At 43.3% G+C, this 18,130-nt stretch overlaps 1 protein-coding gene across 1 annotated transcript in view; it reads right to left on the reverse strand.

Annotated features, from left to right (window-relative positions):
• Positions 1-14,603, reverse strand: part of ccdc102a (coiled-coil domain containing 102A) — a 63,021-nt gene extending 48,418 nt beyond the window's left edge. Inside the window, exon 1 of the mRNA XM_088939298.1 lies at positions 14,524-14,603. The gene's annotated coding sequence lies outside the window, so the exon portion shown is untranslated. The remainder of the gene's footprint in view (positions 1-14,523) is intronic.
• Between the last annotated feature and the right edge of the window lie 3,527 nt (positions 14,604-18,130).

The raw sequence follows: 18,130 nt of genomic DNA on the forward strand, positions 1-18,130 counted from the left end.
CGCAGTCCAATCCTACACGCCACTTCCCTCATCACAACCTCAGCTGAAGACATCCTTGCTAGTTGAACGCAATGGGACCGACACGCAATTACTTCAATGAATACGACAAGCCACATTTGAGCTGCTTTTGCAGCTAGTAGTCCCGAAATGTTATTCAGTTGGGGTCCCAATATTTTACCAAATAAAAGCAGGCACAGTTTATCTGTTCAGACTTGGCTTGTTAGGATCACAGCGAGTTCCAAACAGGCAGACGCAGGTCTGTTTGAGCCGAGAGGACAAACAACAGATTATCCCATTCTTTGGACTCAAGAACGGCTCTAGTAGAGCAGCCAGGACTATGACAGCCAACAGGCTATCAAATTTCTAGCGTTCATTTGGATGCTGAAAGCAAAATAATTCATCACAAGGAAAAGGAAAAAAGAACATAAAGCCCTGACTATAACAGGGGGCTGTAAAAGAGCAGGTGCAAGCTCTAATGGGCTGCTACGTAATGATAGGGTTGCAAAAGGTTCTGTTAAACCCATCAGCACACACTCATCCCACGGCTGGGTCTTTGCCGACACCGGTGAATGGGAATGGCATGCTGGTCTGCATGAACAGTCAGACACAGGATCCAGGAGAGGAGGCTTAAGAGAAGTGAATCGGAAAGGGGGAGGAAGAGTGGGAGAAACAGTAAAACAAGAGGGGGGGGGTCACAGAGGAAATGAAAAGGGCTGTTCAGTAGGACAAAGAAAGCTTGCAGAGGTAGAGAGACAGGAAACAGTGCGAGGGAGAGACAGCGATGAGAGGGCCACTTCCTGTGACAGAGCTCGGGGTTACTGTGACCCCTGCCATCTGGGAAGACCTGTCAAAACCCAGCCGTACATTTTCCAGGCCTAAAGAGGAAGAATGTCTTAATTTACAAACAGAGCCCAAAGAACTGTACTATAGGCTCTTTCTGCACTAGTCAATTTCACTTACTTGCATCTGAAGGGATGTCAAAATATGCCAAAGACTGACTGCCTCTCACTGCTGTCAGAATGACAATCAAATCCATTTCATTGATTTTCCAGCTATAGAACACCACAGGCTACATTCAAGCCTTTTCATTCTGTTGCTTTTGATATAGAATTTGCTGACAGTGGACCTAACGGATATTCTCGTGATCTGAATGTGCAGCCTATAGTATTTGCATTTCCTGGTTGTTTGACAAAAAACAAAGGACCACCTAGGAAAATGCAGATGAGAGGTGAATCCTTTGAAGGGTGAACACAGAATAAAACTGCTTTCTCGGAGGGTCCCTCAGATCTCACTTTAACACGCACCAGACACGGGCAGCGCCAGGGGGCCGGAATGACATCTTTTTGGGAGCCGAGCCACAGTACCGGCTGAACTGGAGCCAAGGTCCTGGCACTGTCTGGCGCAGGGAAAAAAAGGGGTTTCATTCTGCGGGAGCCAGAAGCCATCGCTCGGGCAAGCAGAAGGTAAGGCGAGAAGAGAGGCGAGAGGGGAAATTCTGGGATTTAGAAGAGGAGAAGGGGGAGGGAGTACAGCAGGAGGGAGGGAGAGGCAGATCTCCTTGTGGGCCCAGCAGATGGCAGAGGCGATGGCTCTATTGATAAAGGCCCGGCTCGGTAAATCAGGCAGCACAGAGGTTATTTACAGCTGGAGGGTCAGCCAATAACCCCTGCCTCCCGCCCAGCTCCGAAAGTCCCACCGCTCTGCAGCCCGGTAGTGGATTTACTGTGTGCTCTCTCCGTCCTCACGGATGGGCACCTACCCCATCTCTCCACAGGAAAACCTCCGCACGCGAGTCCATTCCAGCCCGCGGGATTATACTCTGTTCTTTACCGGCTCAGTCAAGAACCTCCGAACCCCGGTTGTGAGCACATTTATTACTTTTTACAATCAAGTCTACTTTTTAGTGTAAAAAACAATGGCTGGTTTTCCTTTAGAGAACTTATTACTGTCCGAAACAATGAAGCATTCAAAGTTTATTAATCACGGAAACTCTAAGTTAAAAGAAATACTTAAAATGCATGTTGCAAATAATGAAGTGTAGTTAATAAGCTTAATAAGTGAATAAGCTGCAGTCTTGCTAAAAGAACACACAAAAACTACCTCTGTACACACTACAAATACTTGCGTTTGCAGATCAAAGGAAATATCACAAAATACTTGCAAGACGTGACCTACAGAGCACAAATCTCACAACCTCAAGACACTGGTTTTATGAAAAAGAAGATCAGATGAACAGGGGATAAGAAATTGATGAGACGAGTTATGCAAGCAGTGACTCTCTTACTACCCTTCAATTCACCACAGCCATTTCTTCAAATTAAAATCAGATAGGATTCTAAGCCCAGTGTGTAGAATGCACAATAAATCAACCTTCAGGGTGTGTCTACATGTGAACTGGCCACATGTGAACACAGTGTTAAATGAAAGATTCCATTTGTTTGGGTAACAATGTTACCACAGTTCCAAATGAAAGCAATTCTCAAATTAAACCAAAACAGACCCAGTTATGCTATGGCGCTAGGTGGCCTTGAAATGGCATGAACACAGCAAATGAGTACCAGCTGCTGAAATAATAAAATAACAACTGAGGAGTAAGTTCAGTAATTAAGAAAAAGACAACACTGAGCCCCCAGCTTTTCTGCAAAAGGATCCTCTCTGCAACAACCCAAATGAAATCTGTTCTCTGGTGGAATTCAAATAGCAATTCAGAAGATAAAACACAAGTCAATTACCTGCCGAAAAGAAAACATTTATCTGCGTGTAAATAGGTGAGAGGCTATCCTTGTTGTATCTCCGTAAAGTACAAAACAGAAAAAGTCTTGACCTTTTTTTAATCAAGCAGTTATTGCTTTTATATCTGCACTGTCATCCCGTATTAGGATGCTTAAAATAGCTGTGACTCAGTTCTGTAGCATCAGCATGATAAGGTATGCTAAATCCTATTGCAGCTTGTTCATGCACAGGGATATGTGTGCTCACATTATCACATTAAGGCATGTCAGCCATGGCCCGCCAAGCCACACTGCTTTAGTGGACTTCCTATACAGAGAGAAACTTGTTTTTTTCCTGACTCACAGTGATTGCCAAGCCAAAAACCTTTGGAGCAGGGCTGAGGACAAAGAAAGACTGCCTGAAAGTAGAAAGATCTGGAACTAAACATCATCTTCTCCCCCAAACTACAGAAAAGTCATTTTTCTCATCTTACCTGGTTTGTGCTGATAAGCTCTATACTGCTGCTGTGCCCTCCACCGTCTCAAAGTGCCCGAGCAGGTGCTCCGAGTCGAAGCTCCGTTTGGGACAAATCCCTCCCTCCCTTCTTCTCCCCGTCTCTGTCCAATCTCAGGCCTTCCCGACCCCGGCCCATAAACTAGCTCCACACTGGGGCAATAAACTCTTTGAGGAGAACATCTGCTGAAGGGGCTTCCTTCCCAGCACCAGTGTATGAACGCCTCCACAGCCGATCCAGCTCCCTCTGAGCGCCAGTCTTTCTGCCACAGCTTGTCTCTGGCTGGCTCCTTCTCCCACTCTTCCAGGGCACCCCAACCCCCCCTTAATTCCCTGAATATAGGCAATAAAAATCCCACAATGAATACTGTTGCCTTATGCCTCCCACCCATCCACTTCTGAGGACCGAAGACAAACACAGCAGTTTATTGAGAGTGTATGCATGCAATAAAGAAGTCAGATTGCCACCACAGGCCGATGCTTTAAAAATAGCTGAAACAAAAACAAAGGCTACTTTTTTTGGACCCTGGAGTTTTGAAATAGTGCTCCTTTATGAAAGAAAATATTATCTGGCAAAGAAGACGGCAACAGCTACAGGCCTACATAAAAAAAGGGTGTGAAAACCACAAAATCACTACCCGTGCTGGTGAAAAAATAATGTGTGTGAAGCTGCACTGCACTGGGGCTTAACAGCTTACAGGACTGTGTGGTTATTGGAAAAATGCTTAATTCTTCCATATGAATCGGCAGATAGGCTCCTCGGAAAACACAGTCCTTCTCCTGCTTTCTGAATCAAAGAGCACGGACAGCTGCTGTGTTCAGACAGCCTTATGGGAGCCATGGTTTTCATCAGACAAACCGAATATGCTGTGAGCCTGACCAGTTGTACCCGGTCTTGGGGCTGCAGAAAGGCATCAGGAAAAGGCAAGGCTGTCAACTTATTACTAAAACGGCACTGGGAACTTTTTCTTCAAAGACATTTTAATCCGCTGAGCTTCAGCAGCCACCTATCCCTTCTAAATGCAACACATTCACCAAGTTATCAAGAAAATGACAATCTGTTTTTGCAGCTGACACCCTGACATTTTATTGAACAGACATGACAGGGGCGAGTTTATTATGCTGATTAATGTTTTTCATTAAGAGGGCCGATCAGCAGGGGTTCTACTGTGAAAGGCACAGGCTAACAGCTAAAATTGATCACCACAAGTGGAGTTCTGCAGTGTCACACTAGGATCATGGAGTGTCACTCAGTGAGGTGTTGCTCTCCCAGATCGTGGCCTATTATTGACAGACTCTGACATGAAGAAATGGTGAACTCGCTTAGCCCAGACTCGAATCAGATGGCACAAAGGTTCTGTTTTCTGTCCCCTGGCACTATCTAGTGGGTATTGATCCCTTTCTGCATTTTAATTTACATCAGTCTTAACATTCAACTGGTTCAATTACCTCAGCACCTGTGTCCAGTCAGCTCTCACACTAATGATGTGATTTACTCCTTAAGTCACTCATGGTCTTGAGTCATGAGCGATAGGTTAATCAAAATGATGCCAAAAATCAAAAATCTCAAATTTGATAAGGGCATTTCATCAAATGTTGTGTCCTATTTTTCCTAAAAACAAACGTTTAGGAACTGAGCGATAAGTTTATTCCGATGCCCATGTTGTGTTTTATTGAGAAAACAATCCCGTTCATATACAGCCCCTGCTGTAACTGTAAAACCATTAAAGCTCCAAACAAAGCCAGTAAATGAACTGCAAAGGATAATGTGTGAATATTCGACTGCAGCTTTGGTCTCCTTAGCAGGAGAAGAAAGGGCTCGAACCCATACATGCTGTACAGTAGGTTATACTTTGTTAATTCCTTACAACAAACTCCCAATCTAAACATCCATGGAATTTGATCATGTCACCTTTTTTTTTCCCACTAAGTGAAAGCTGAAATCCACAGTCTCTTCTTCAGGAAGTGCTTCAATTTTCGCTTACAGTATTTGGGTGTTTGGGTAAATTTAGCCAGGAACAGGTACTCACACAAATCAGAAGCGTCCTCCTCTACCACTCCAAACAGCATACTGAAAGGAAGGAAGGAAATGCTCTTCCTGACAGCCTTACCCTTGCTCTTTAGGGGTTCTGTAGGAGGACAGCCTAGGCAGAGCCAGAGAGCACCAGGACCCTGGACAGTATCAAAAGGGTCACCATTTACCTGGGCATCCTACCCACAGTGAAGACACACAGTACCGTTTATCTTTCACAAGATTACTAACAGCCTAAGTACATCCACAGATTCCAACGTAAGACAATAGACAAGACAGGATCCACAGCATTATTACAATATTAAAAAATTCCTGTGAATTAGGATAATCTACAGTATGCTTAACAACTGTGCGTTAAATTGCCACTCAAACACAGTTTTCATCTCCAAGCACTACCGTAAATAAAGATCCATTTCTGTATCCGCTCCAGGGGTATACCATGCCCTGTGCTTTTAAACACAGAGTCTTAAACCACCAGAGGAAAAAAGGAGCTGTGGGTTGACAAAAAGAAAGATAAAACACTAAAAGCCCGACACACTGTTAAATTACGACATCAGGACGTTTGTAGTTTGCTTCAGGGAAAAGATCTATAGAAGCACAATGCTCGTTAAGCAAGCTGCACCGCTACGGTATTAATGGACATTATTTATTCATTAGCAGACACTGATACAGTTCTGCAATTTCAGCGTATGCGTCGTTCTGTCAAGCAACTGGTACAACTTTGGTGCAGCAGCTTCTCCTCTCTGCAGACCAGCTTTCTGCAAAATCAGTGCCCTGACCTCAGGCCAAAAGGTCATGTTGTATAGTTTCATTAGAGCAGAGGGTGCAGTGTGGACAGGTTGCATCCAAGCCATTCTTTGGCTCTTAAATGGCTTTAACAAGGAAATAAGTGTCCTTTATAGGGGTCCAGTGAGTAAGAGGCCATCTGGTCCTTACGTAAGCCTTTTACCAGTCAAGCAAGTTGACAGAAGGGTTCAGCCTCTCTCAGCCGGAGCTCCTACAGAGGCTGTGCATCTTCAGGTCTTTAATATCCCTATTAAAGAGGATCTGGGTGACGGACACATGTTAATCGACCCCGCCCACGAGGAGACACACACACTGCTGACCTGCCTCTTGGCCAGCAGCAGCCTTGCAGCTGAGAAGCTCAGGAATGGAGAAACCCACTTCGAACAAGATTTCGGCGGTCTAGCCACCAAGAGAGAGCGCGTCATGACACAGCTTATGTCATACTTTAAAATGCACGCATTCCCGTTTCTGAAAAAAAAAAATGCCTTTGGGCAGATGTCTTATTCCTTCCTCTGCAATAAACTATAATAAGCACTAAAAGATGCAGCAGGTTTCCAATATCATCTCTTCAACCTGCACCACCACCAACAATGAACTTTTTTTTTAGGTGTGCTCTATGATTGTCATTTTTAATAAACGAAGGTGACCACAGAAAAAAAGTAAAATGCTGCAAAATCAAAACGCTGTTTTCTAAGACTCCGTTCCTGAACAGTTATTGCAGGCGAACACAGAATGTCACTCTCTCTCCCGAACTATTTTGGGAAGGCGGACAGAAGAAATCCACAAACCCCGCTCATGGCATGCATCAGCTCTGGCAGTGAACTGACACAGAGCGCTGACAACGCCTGCTGGTTTCATCTGCCTTTGAATGGGGCTGCTGAGCACACAGCTTTCGCCCTGAATTGGTCGTTCTTATTGCATCTGTGGAAACACTGCTATTTCCCCCACTCATTTCTACATGTGAAAAAGACGTCTGCAGACTCACAATGCAGAAATGCTTCACCGGGTGCAAACCTGTACTCACGGAGGGCCGGAGAAGAGGTCAGCTTGTTTTAAAGATTGTCAAAGGAATGTCAACTCACAAAAGCTGAAGACATTTTGAAGCTCTTTTAGTATTTATTCACTACTCTGTATAAGAAAACAGGTTAAATAACTTAGTCTTTATATAGCATCTGTATCCATCCGAATGAATATGGCCATTGCATCTTTTAAATTTTTGGAAAAAATAACTCAAAGTAAGTGCTGCTCATACGGCTAATCGCTATATGCCCACTAAAATAATGGAAACCAATACATTGCAAAAAATTCCATTAATTGTACAGCAATGCATTAATCTAAACACTACATTGTTTGCCCCATAAAAATGAGCTGCGTTCTGCAATTTGTCTTGCGACTAATAAAATCAGTGGCATCTGGAAGAGCTTAGGAAGTCGTCATCCCTGAACACGATGTGTTTAGTACATCTTAACTGACGTCAGGTTGAGAGAGTGTTAGGGCTGCACTGACCCCGATGAAGACGGAACAAAGGTCGTGGCCCCACAGTCCCGGCGCGATTCCCCCGAATCTCATCCGCAAAGGGATCCTGCTGATTCTGATTAAATTGCCACATGTTTCAGTCTGCCAGAGTGATTAAAGAGACGTTCCCCTCATGTAATGCTTACAGTATTTCCTGTTTTAACAAGAGGGCGAGTCGCCTTCGGGCTAAACCACAGAGGCCTGAGCAATACATCTTGCATTTTGATTGGGGGTTCAATCATCCTCTCAGCATCCTGTGCAGGAGGAGCGGTCGACCTCGATTTCAAGAGCTCACCATTGGTTTCGACGGAGACTCTGGATGGTGCCTGGTTTTACAGGTGTCAGCCACTTGGATGCATTAACCAGGCATTAGAATCCTCAACAATTATTATCCAGCGTGGGCAATTGAGCAGAAAAGCCCCTAATTCTCACTGCCGGGGGGATACAGAGAGAGATCATGACATTAAGTGTGCTATATCCCCAGGAGGAGGAATTTATGGTCACAGTGCTGCCAAGACAAACCTCAGTGAGACCACTGTACAGTCTCGCAGGCTGACCAACATGATTCTCTCTGGTAAACCATTATTGGAACCTAAATGGATAATATGCATGTCAAGTGTGTTCTGTGCAGCCCCTGTTGTCTGTGAAGAGGATTCAATGATCCCTTGCAAGGACCAATCTGTTCATTAATACCCTTAACAGTATTATCCCATTAATCAGGGCCTCCACAGTCTCCCGAGGGGACCAACAGAGTTTAGAAACATTTAACTGCACCAATTACATCTCATCACGATCACTCTCCATAGCATGTCATTAAAAAAGGCGGACATGTGCCAAAACAGATTTTTTTTTGTCTTTTAACTGTACCGTGGTAGTGTGAAGAAAGCACTTCTAAATTAATGGAACTTTATCCAGCAGATGCAGTTTTGATGTGCTAAAAATCTTCTAGACTGGTTCTTCCGCTGCTTGAAGCAGCAAAAGCAGACATAAAAATAACACAAATAAATGCAGAAAGCACTGAGACACTTGAATTGTCGTGACCACAGAAAGCTCACTCCCCTCTCGGCTGCCCAGCACACTGTCATCACTGAGGCCAATGTGAATTACCCTGCTGATAGAAAACACTGTCCAATCTGGAGTCCATTAAGAGCACAGAGGCTCAAAGCACTAAGTGCAAAGAAAGTCTGGGAAACACCCAAGGGACAGTAAATCGCTTTGCTCCTCCACTGCAGTACAGTACTACAAGACCTAACAACAGACCTTTTTTAATAATCAAGTCATTGATATACTGCTCTTTTCAAATGAACCCACAAACAAACTGCACATCTGCTCTTTGCCTTACAGTAAGGAAATGGCCATTCACAACAGGGGCTGTCCCTCATTACCGCCATTGCTCGTCCTGCTGTTTGTGCTGTTGCCCACAGCCAGAATTGTTTTCCAGGTTTGGAGGTCTGGGGTTCCTGGACTGCCCCCACGCCCCCCCACTACCACCACGACCGCTTCCACATTTCCTGCAGTCCCACCTCACAATTCCACTTTCCACTGCTCCCACTGAGGATCCGGTTTCCCAAAAGCACACGGAGTGTTTTATTACTGTCCCAGAATCCCAGGAGCCAAATTAGATTCTTGCTCCACAACAGCACAAAACTGGAGAGATGTGCCATATTTTATAAAATAGAACTATCCTGGCAGTTCAGGTTAAAAAAGGTCTATACACAGACATTACACTAAGAGGCTTTGACTAGCAGGGGTTTAATAACGAGATAAATTGTGGCATCGTACATAGCTTATTTTACCGCTGTCTCCATAACATTTTTCAAAATCAGAAATATTTTATGATGCACGTTTTATTACAAATTTTGGACTGTAGATGCGTTAAGAATGGTAAGTGGGACTTAACCTCCAAGCTATTTTGTAAAACTATCACAATCGCATTCCTTTTCACAATGAAGGATGCCATTTGTCAGATGCATCACAATTCATCTCTCTTCCAGCCTTCCGAATCAAATTCGATCACCTGCTGTGACTCCGTTTCTTGTCAAGAGCAACCTGGCTGTTGTGTGTCCCTTCTCGGAGTTCACGCCAAATTTGAATTCCTTTCACCACACAACAGCAAGGGATGTAGAAACTGACATTTTTTCCGAAAGAAAAAAACAGACAAGAATCAATCATTGTGAAAATCAGCATTGTGCTTCAGTGACTTTATGCTGTCATGCATTCCAACAATCTCTAGTAGGAACATCCTTGACAGACATTTCACAAGCCCTGTTTCTCCAAATCTTCTCTCTTAACTTTTGAACATAGCATCCCCACTCTTACAGACACAAATAATCTCAACAAAAAATACATTTTTTTGAAAAGATTAAGACATTAAGGCCAGACAACGTACAAATACATTTCTGGGTACCCAGACCGGGTCCTGCAAGGAATGAGCGACAAAATCTGCTGTTGCCAAGTGTGAACCACTTTACTCTGTAACAAATTTACTGATCACCAGTACAAGGAGGTAAAAAGCCCAACATAACAACCTGCTTTAAAATCTTCAAACAGCTACCTGTATAGGTCCCTTATACCGATATACCAGAAACTTGAAAATGCACTTTTAAGCCAGTCACCTCTGTTAGATCATAAAAACCAGTCAGCGGGCTTAAAATCCTCTTCAGCACTGTGTATCTGGGAGTCATTAGAACTTGGTCCTGGATTTAGCAATCAGAAATGTGTCCATCTGTGAGTTCAATTACCCACCAAGGAGAGTCACTGAAGTCAACCTTCCAAGCGTGTTACTAAGCACCACTAAAGCGCAAAAGAGTGTTTCAGGAATCTAACACATTAGTGAGTTGCTAAGTAATGAGATGAGTTCTGTTTAATTCCCCTAATCTAAAAACCATGCCTTCTACTGATCTAGCTCTCCATGCCACTGCTTCTGAGAATGCATCTGTGCCTCAGCAGCAGCTCATCTGAACAAAACTCCAAAGTCACACTGAAATGTGAAGGGGGGCTCGAAGCACTTTCCATTGGTAGGACCGATGGAGGCTCTGAAAACTACACAGAAAGTCACAGAGGCTGGTCAAAGCGATCGCACTGCTTTCCTTCGCTGAAGTTTCAATTACAGGCAAACCAGGCATGATGGCCCAGAAGCACCAGGTCACAGAACTCAATCAAGGATGTTCGGGTTACTTAAACATTTTTGCTCTTTTGTAATTTAAAAGTAACAGGCTTCGCCAGCTTTCTCGCTCAAAGCGCAGTTGGTTTTTTTAAATATATATTTCTGCCTTAATTCCTCCATCGACTTCTGTTCAGAGACAAAGTCACAAGGAAAACAAAAAAAATGCCTTTTTATTTTTAAAAATGGAGAGACTGTGCACAAAGGAATCAGAAGCCTCTCGCCGATGAAGGTGCACAGAAACACTGAATTGGACACCCATTTCCTAGCAAGGCCCTCAGCTGTGTCTCCTGTGAGCAGCCTACCACTGACTGAGATTAGAGTCCAGCTGGGACTTACTTGTAACACATACAGAGGGATTTAGCATAACACCTAAGCCAACAAAGTGCAATCAGAGCTTGGAATTCAGCAGGATGGTTCATGAGTACAGTCCAGGGATGCATTCGGGCCCGTAATCTGGGCACAAGAGATAACTACAGTACCAGAAACAATTTTAAATAGCCATGAAATCAATGTAAGCTTACATAACATGCACAGGCTACTATACTGGCATCTCTAAACTGTCTCTCTGTGCCCTGAGGTGGTCTGTCTGGCGCCTAATGAATGTAATGAATGTAGGAGGAGTTCTGAGTTGCTGTGACACTTACCGGAAATAAGAGGATTCCTGATAAAGGATATTTGAATGTTGTATTATTACATATTCTTTTTCTCTCCTACACTGACAGTTCGATAGGACAGTTCAATAGGACAGGTCGAAGAATCCTGTCATGTTTTGCATTAATTGTTTAATTTTAGGCTGATAAATGTACAAATTTAAAATATCCAAATCTCCAACAAATGACACGATGCCCGTGCGCTCTGTAAATATGACAATTTCTTCTGGGTTATTCTTGGAACAATTTGTGTTTTAGCCTAAAGAGGAAAAACAAATGATAAATGGGCTACAAAACTGCCTTCCCAGTCAAGTGTCGGCACACACCAGATGGATCATAATTCATTGGCCTACTCCCTCCAAAAACTCCATCGCCATAGCGACCACAGCGCGAATCATCATGAATCATCACAAGTATGCGAGTGGGGGCAAACATCTCTTTTCGGCAGACACCTAATACAGGCAAACAGACACTTTTGTGTGATGTAGGACATTGCAATTGCACAAGGTGAGAGAGATGTAACAACCCCTATTTTTACATCAATCAAAAAAGCGGTCTAAAAAAAGACATCAGTTTTTCTGTTATATTTTATTTTTTATGTGGGTATCAATGCAGTGCGAAGATAATGTTCAATATTCAAAGGTCACATCACACTCTAGAGCTAAAGACACACTTGTATCCATAGGTTATATCATTCACAAAGTGCATTCCAGTGGGACACTGTATTTTGAAAACAAAGAAAGATAAACTATGACAATTCAATGACAAAAGAGAATAGACCACAATGTCATAGCTTGATACCAGCTACACAACAACAGATGTAACTCACAAATGCAAAATCATATGACTAATTATGTGTTGTAATCGCCCGTATGGTTGCACGCAAGGTATTCATGCACGTAATGAGAGAATCATGGTTTGAGCTGGCACCTCCTCGCTCTCCATCCAACGAGAGGCCCAGAAGCAGGAAGAGGATATTCACCTCCGGTTTCCGCGCTTGAAGGAAACGCCACAGCAAGGCCCAGCAGGCAGCCCGATCAGACATGGCGCGCAGACCCAGGACGACGAAGAAGGGGGCTAGCGCACAGTGCCCAGAAAGCGCCTCCCGTCACTCGGCGAGGAACACAGCACAGCCTTTAACACTGCAGGTGAGAGGGACAGACCCTGCCTCCTCCTCCGTTACTGGGCTTTTCTCTTAACGATCAGAGCACGGGCAGCAGAGGCGTGGACCGCGACAGGGAGAGTATATGGGAGGTGCTGTATGAAGAGCAAGGGCTTCCAGATGTTTCAGTTTTTTACAAAAAAAACTTGCTGGAAGAAAGCCGGACATCGTGCAAGCTAGAGTGGACAGTGCATTATACTTTCCACCTATTATTTACAGCTTTGTTGCTCGTTGCAGGAATCTCCTTTCATTGCAGTAAATCAGGACGCAAGCTTTCCTTGACAATCCCGAGGAAGGTTATTTAGGAAAAAAACGGTTCGGAATGCTTCTCCTGGTCCCACTCCAGAAATGGAAAATCTGAGGCTCAGCATAACTTGATGAAAGTCACTGACCTCCTATTAACACCATTCTCTGTGCCAGGCTCTGGCATTGCATCCGGGTGCAAAGCTGACAGTTTTGGAGAAAACAGATGTTCGGTTTAGTGGGAGTTTGCACGCTGTCAACAGCCAGTCAGCAGGCACTCTCCACATGACAGGTCCAACCGACAGCTTTCTTATGTACTTAACAGTTCTGGGGAACTGATCAAAGCTTCACAACACATCCAGCATCTTTACATTTCTGAGAATCTTGCCACAAACAGTGCACACACTACCACTATTATTAATAAGAAATAAGGAAGATCTTTATGTCTCTGAGTATTACTTTAAGTGGTAGTATTCATAATTACTCTCTTTATACACTGTAATGCATTTCATTTGAAGGAACCCCAAAGCATTTTACACATGAGAGGGGACCCACTTCATATAAATCATGCTAATCATGCTAATAGTTTTGACTTGTAAAATACACACCAGCAAGAATTACATCTTGTAGAGAAAATCAATTTTCTCCTACTCTACTTTTGTAGAAAGTAGAGTACTTTTTTTTTAGTTCTTCCTCTTCCACAAAGCTCCCTTTTTTACGGTACTGAAAAGATGCATGATCAACACTTTAGAAATGAAAGGTGAAATACAGACCAAGCCAGTTACACAACACTCACTAGAAAGAAATCAAACTTTAGAGGCTAAGCCTGTTTCCTGCAGCAGCCCTCTGGCCTTCATAACATCTCATTTGCAATATTAGAATGCATCCCTGACATAGAATAAAAAATAACACAAGATTAAATATATAAAGCTTGTGGATTGTTCTCTTGTTTGTGTTCAACGTATTGAGGTCCACTGATTCATAACAACAGGAATGAGTTATCGTGCGGGAGTCTGGAGACAGACAGAGAGCGAATGTGGTTCACAAACTCTTTAAAAAAAAAAGAGAAATACCATCGTCTTAAAGTTTCTGACAAGAATAAGCCCGCCTCTACCCCCGGACAAAAATGATTGGATATGACACCCCCTCGTATATTTGTATTTCTCGTTTGCCATTGGACGGCACCGCTATCCGTCCTCAAGCCTCAAGTTTGGTCCCACCGTCCCCCGACTGGAAAAAGCGAGCAAAACGCCATGAAGCGACCTTTGACCTGTCAGGATTTACACGCGCGGGCCCCACAGCGCGCACCCTGAACGACTGCCTTCACTGATGTTTGCACGACTCCATAACACTCAGGCAAACCTCCGCACGGCAGAGAAAGCCGAGCAGGAATGAGAGGAACTGAATAAATATCCTGCCACTGTACACGGGGGGGGGTAAAATGCCTTCAGCGTGGGTGATCCATGCCCGTGCATGAACTTCAGGATTAAAAAAAAATGAGTACAAATCACCATCAATGTATCTCAACACGTTGGCGTTTATCGCGCTGTATCTACAATCCCACACATTTCCCTTTGTGCAGCAACAAAGTATCTATATTGAAGTTAGATGCAGTGCAAACGACTACAATGTATCCTTGCTAGTTCTCCAGTTTGGCCATTCGATAACGCTTGTTTTCAAATAAACATTTATATTATTAAACATACCCAGCCAAGGCATAATAAAAATATAAATATGCACCAACCTTGCAAACATGCAGCGGTGTACGTGAGCGGATTTTGCCTGTTCTGTTATACGGCTCTTTCTCTTCGTTCTCCAATGTTTTTTTTTCTTCTCCAGCAGGAATTTCCTTGGGAAAGACAGCGAGAGGGAGGTGGGGCCCCGGCTGGGGGCGGAGCCGGAGAGAATCGAAAGCAATGATAGGTTGAGAGGGGTCTCTAGTAGCCAATCGAAGTGAGCTCCTCCAGTAGGGTGGGCGGGTTTAAAAGGACGAGGATGTGGGTGTTTCAGCCCTTAACGTTTTTCAAACAACCTTAATTTGTATCCCTAATTTTCTCGAGTGACCAAGGTAGTGGTCAGGTTAGTCGTCTCTCAATAGAAGGAATTTTATTTGCATTTCTATAAAAAGCAATATAACGTTAGAAAAAATCTTTTTACTGCCATATAGTAGACAGTAAAGAATTATATGCGATTCCGTGGATACATTGTTTTATTTTTCTGTATTCTAAGGTGAAGCAGGAAACAGTAGTCTGCCAAATGGCCACCTATGAGCACTAGATTTTACTAATTTCCACAAGAGAAAACACGTAAGTCAGCACAAATAAGCAAAGAAAGCAACACATTTTTATTTATTGAGCAATCACGGGTTTTTTTTCCTCAAGGCTATTAACGTGAAGTGGTTCCGTTTCAGGCATTAAGGCAGAATATTACATATGGGTTCATCGGATGAGCCCTGGACAAATAAAATAATATTTTTTGCAGTTCAAATGATTGGAGCACCTTCCAGCAGATGCATTGCTGCATCTTCATTTGCAGAGGAAAAAAGAAGCCCCTAGTCTGAACAGCTTATTAGTACGGCTTGGATCAAAGCTCTCGAGCTCTTGGCAAATCCTTGCCAACACTCTCAGCTTCCCTGACAGAGCCTCCAAATGCCTGTCTGTCATTCTTTCCAACTGAAAATCAGGAGATCCTGGAGATGCTGAGAAGGGAGTCTAATTGGAAACAGGGAGGCAGCTCACCCTGCCAGCGCCAGGATACTGCTTTAATTAGGGGCGTTTGTAAGTGTGTGTAACATACGCACTCCACAGAGCTCTTTCAATTAAAGGCCTGTCTTTTGAAGTCTGGACAACTGTGGGTGTTGATAGTGTTGAGGCTGGTGGTTAACAGCAGAGAGCATTACTGTAAGCACTTTTGCACACAAAAAAAGTGTGCTGATGAAAACTGCATACTGTAAAAGGAGACACAAGTTTCATCATATTGAAGGGCTCCGCTCTGCAAAAGCAAATAATGGCAGCACCGCAAAATACAGGCACGGTGGAAAGTGCACAAATGCCATTCCCAGCTTAAGCACGGGCCATTGCAGTGCAAATCCCACACAAAAGAGGGAAAACGCCGCCAATTAAACCTGCAGACAGTCTTCGCCTTCTGAGGCCTAGGATTTCGTTTCAGTGCTTCACCATCGCTTTGCAGACGGGAAGGAGAGACAACAGACACCACCAGATGGTGGACTGCATTCAGGGACAGATCTTCTCGGGTACTACAGGAGGAAGTGAACAAACAAGTCAAGCTGTGGTTAAGAAAACCGTTGTTTAACTTCAAGCCTATAACCACAACTTACAAATTTCGGCTGATTCGATGAAATCTGTCTTCACAAAAGCCTTCAACTAGCAGCTTCTGGTAGATTATTATCTTTTAGAAAATAAGGCTCATTATTACAAAAGAGCAGTAACTATTTCATTTTATATTAATAGGGATTAAAAATACAATAAATGAGTTTTGGAACCATTAGCATTTCTTGCTTTTTAATGCCTCTCATTATATATCATTGAATATATTATACGGATTAGGAAAGGAATCATTGCAACTTCAAAGGTATGAACAGATGACACGTGAGCCTTAGATCTTTACTGTATCTCGGCCCTGTTCAGCAGTGAATGTCTGTTTAAGATGTGTGAAGGAAAAAAGAGAGTCAAGTGAACTTGTGAATCAGGTGGAGAATATCTCTGGCAAATCCCTGCTGCAAGAAAGTCATTGAACACCTATTGAACACATCTAAACACACTGGCTTCTTCCAGCAATAACACATTAAAACTGCATCACATTCAACCATGGAATGTTCCCTTGGGCCAGAAATGTTTCTTTGCTCTTATGATGACTGCAGCTCGCCATAAGCAAAGTGACCTTGGGATTCATGCAGTACATGTCTTCTGTTTCTGCTGAGAAAATGCAACAAATTTTATTGGTCCAAATGCTTATTTGTGGAGTTTGGAATGCTTTTCAGGACAGATGACCATTTAGTTTAAGGTGCAATGTAATCCCCACTGATTTCTGACAAGTAGATACACATGCACCTCAGGTTATCTGCATGCTCTATGAGTTATTGTCATTTAGCTGATCATGTGTGTATTAATTCAACTAATGCATTCCGAGGGAGGATGAGGATGAATTAAAGTATTATTTGTTTTGTTGCATCTCACCTTTGCTTTTGTTTTCATCAAATTATCTAAGGAGCAACAAGGAGATGCAAAGCAAGCTAATTAGCACTCCTCTTGGTGGTGTTTATGGCCAGGTACAGTCAGATGCAGTGCATCACAGTAAAAAAGCACAAACTGATTGGCTGATCTGAGATAAAACCCATCACAGCCTCGGGACCTCTTCAGAAAGAACAGTGAAACACAAACCAGATTACACAAGTGGATACTATGTGCTGGTGCATTTAAAACCGAGAGAAGGGCTCCCAAAGGATTGTGGGAGTGTCGAACAAGGTAACCAATCAGCTGTCAAGCTGATATATTGGCTTCTTTCAAATAATGGCTGAAATGAGTTTGGAAATCTCATTCAGTACAAGAGGAACTATTTTGCACAAAGGGTGGTATGTTTGGATCACATTGCCCAACAACATTGCTGAAGTTGATATCTTGGCTTTTTCCTGGGTGGGTGACATCTTTGGCTCAATTAGCTACTAGCGACCAAAACAAGCAGAATGGTCTCCTCTCGGTTGTAAATGTTTCTCGTGGCACCAGGATCACTATAGCTGTTTCTAGGGGTATCATGACCTCCTGTTGCCAGATCCACACAGATGAGAACACAACACTAACATCAAAAAGACCAAAGCAAATCCAAGCAGATGCCTTAAGGCTGCTTACTGTATATACCATCTCTTCCATTTTGTGTTCTTGTATTGAGCCATCAGCACAGGAAGGAACCAACCAAACCTCTCCACCAAACTCTGTCTTTACTCAAATCCTTGCATTTCCCTCATTATTTGCAGTCTGCTTTTGAAGCCGTGGTCACAGGAAGGGACTAGACATGTATGCAACCAGAAACACCAGTTGCACAAGAAAAAACAAGCCTGATTTTCTGAACCACAAGAATCCAGTCTGTATGGAAATTTTATGACAGTATTACAATACAGGTGGTTTATTTCATTATACCACAAAATATCTGACACCTTTCAGAAGCTGATAGCATTATTGCAATACTGTCTTAATTAGAAGTATTTAAAGTATCTGTGTGCCCCTGCTCTTTATCGAGCTCTCGAGTGGTGTCACAGAATTGCTTCACAATGTTTGTAACTCTCTGTGCACATCAGCAACATCCCCTGGGAATCTCTGCTTAGCTATTCTATCTTA

This window comes from Atractosteus spatula, chromosome 21 (genome assembly GCF_055471065.1).
Source record: "Atractosteus spatula isolate fAtrSpa1 chromosome 21, fAtrSpa1.hap1, whole genome shotgun sequence".
In the NCBI taxonomy this organism is placed as follows: domain Eukaryota; kingdom Metazoa; phylum Chordata; class Actinopteri; order Semionotiformes; family Lepisosteidae; genus Atractosteus; species Atractosteus spatula.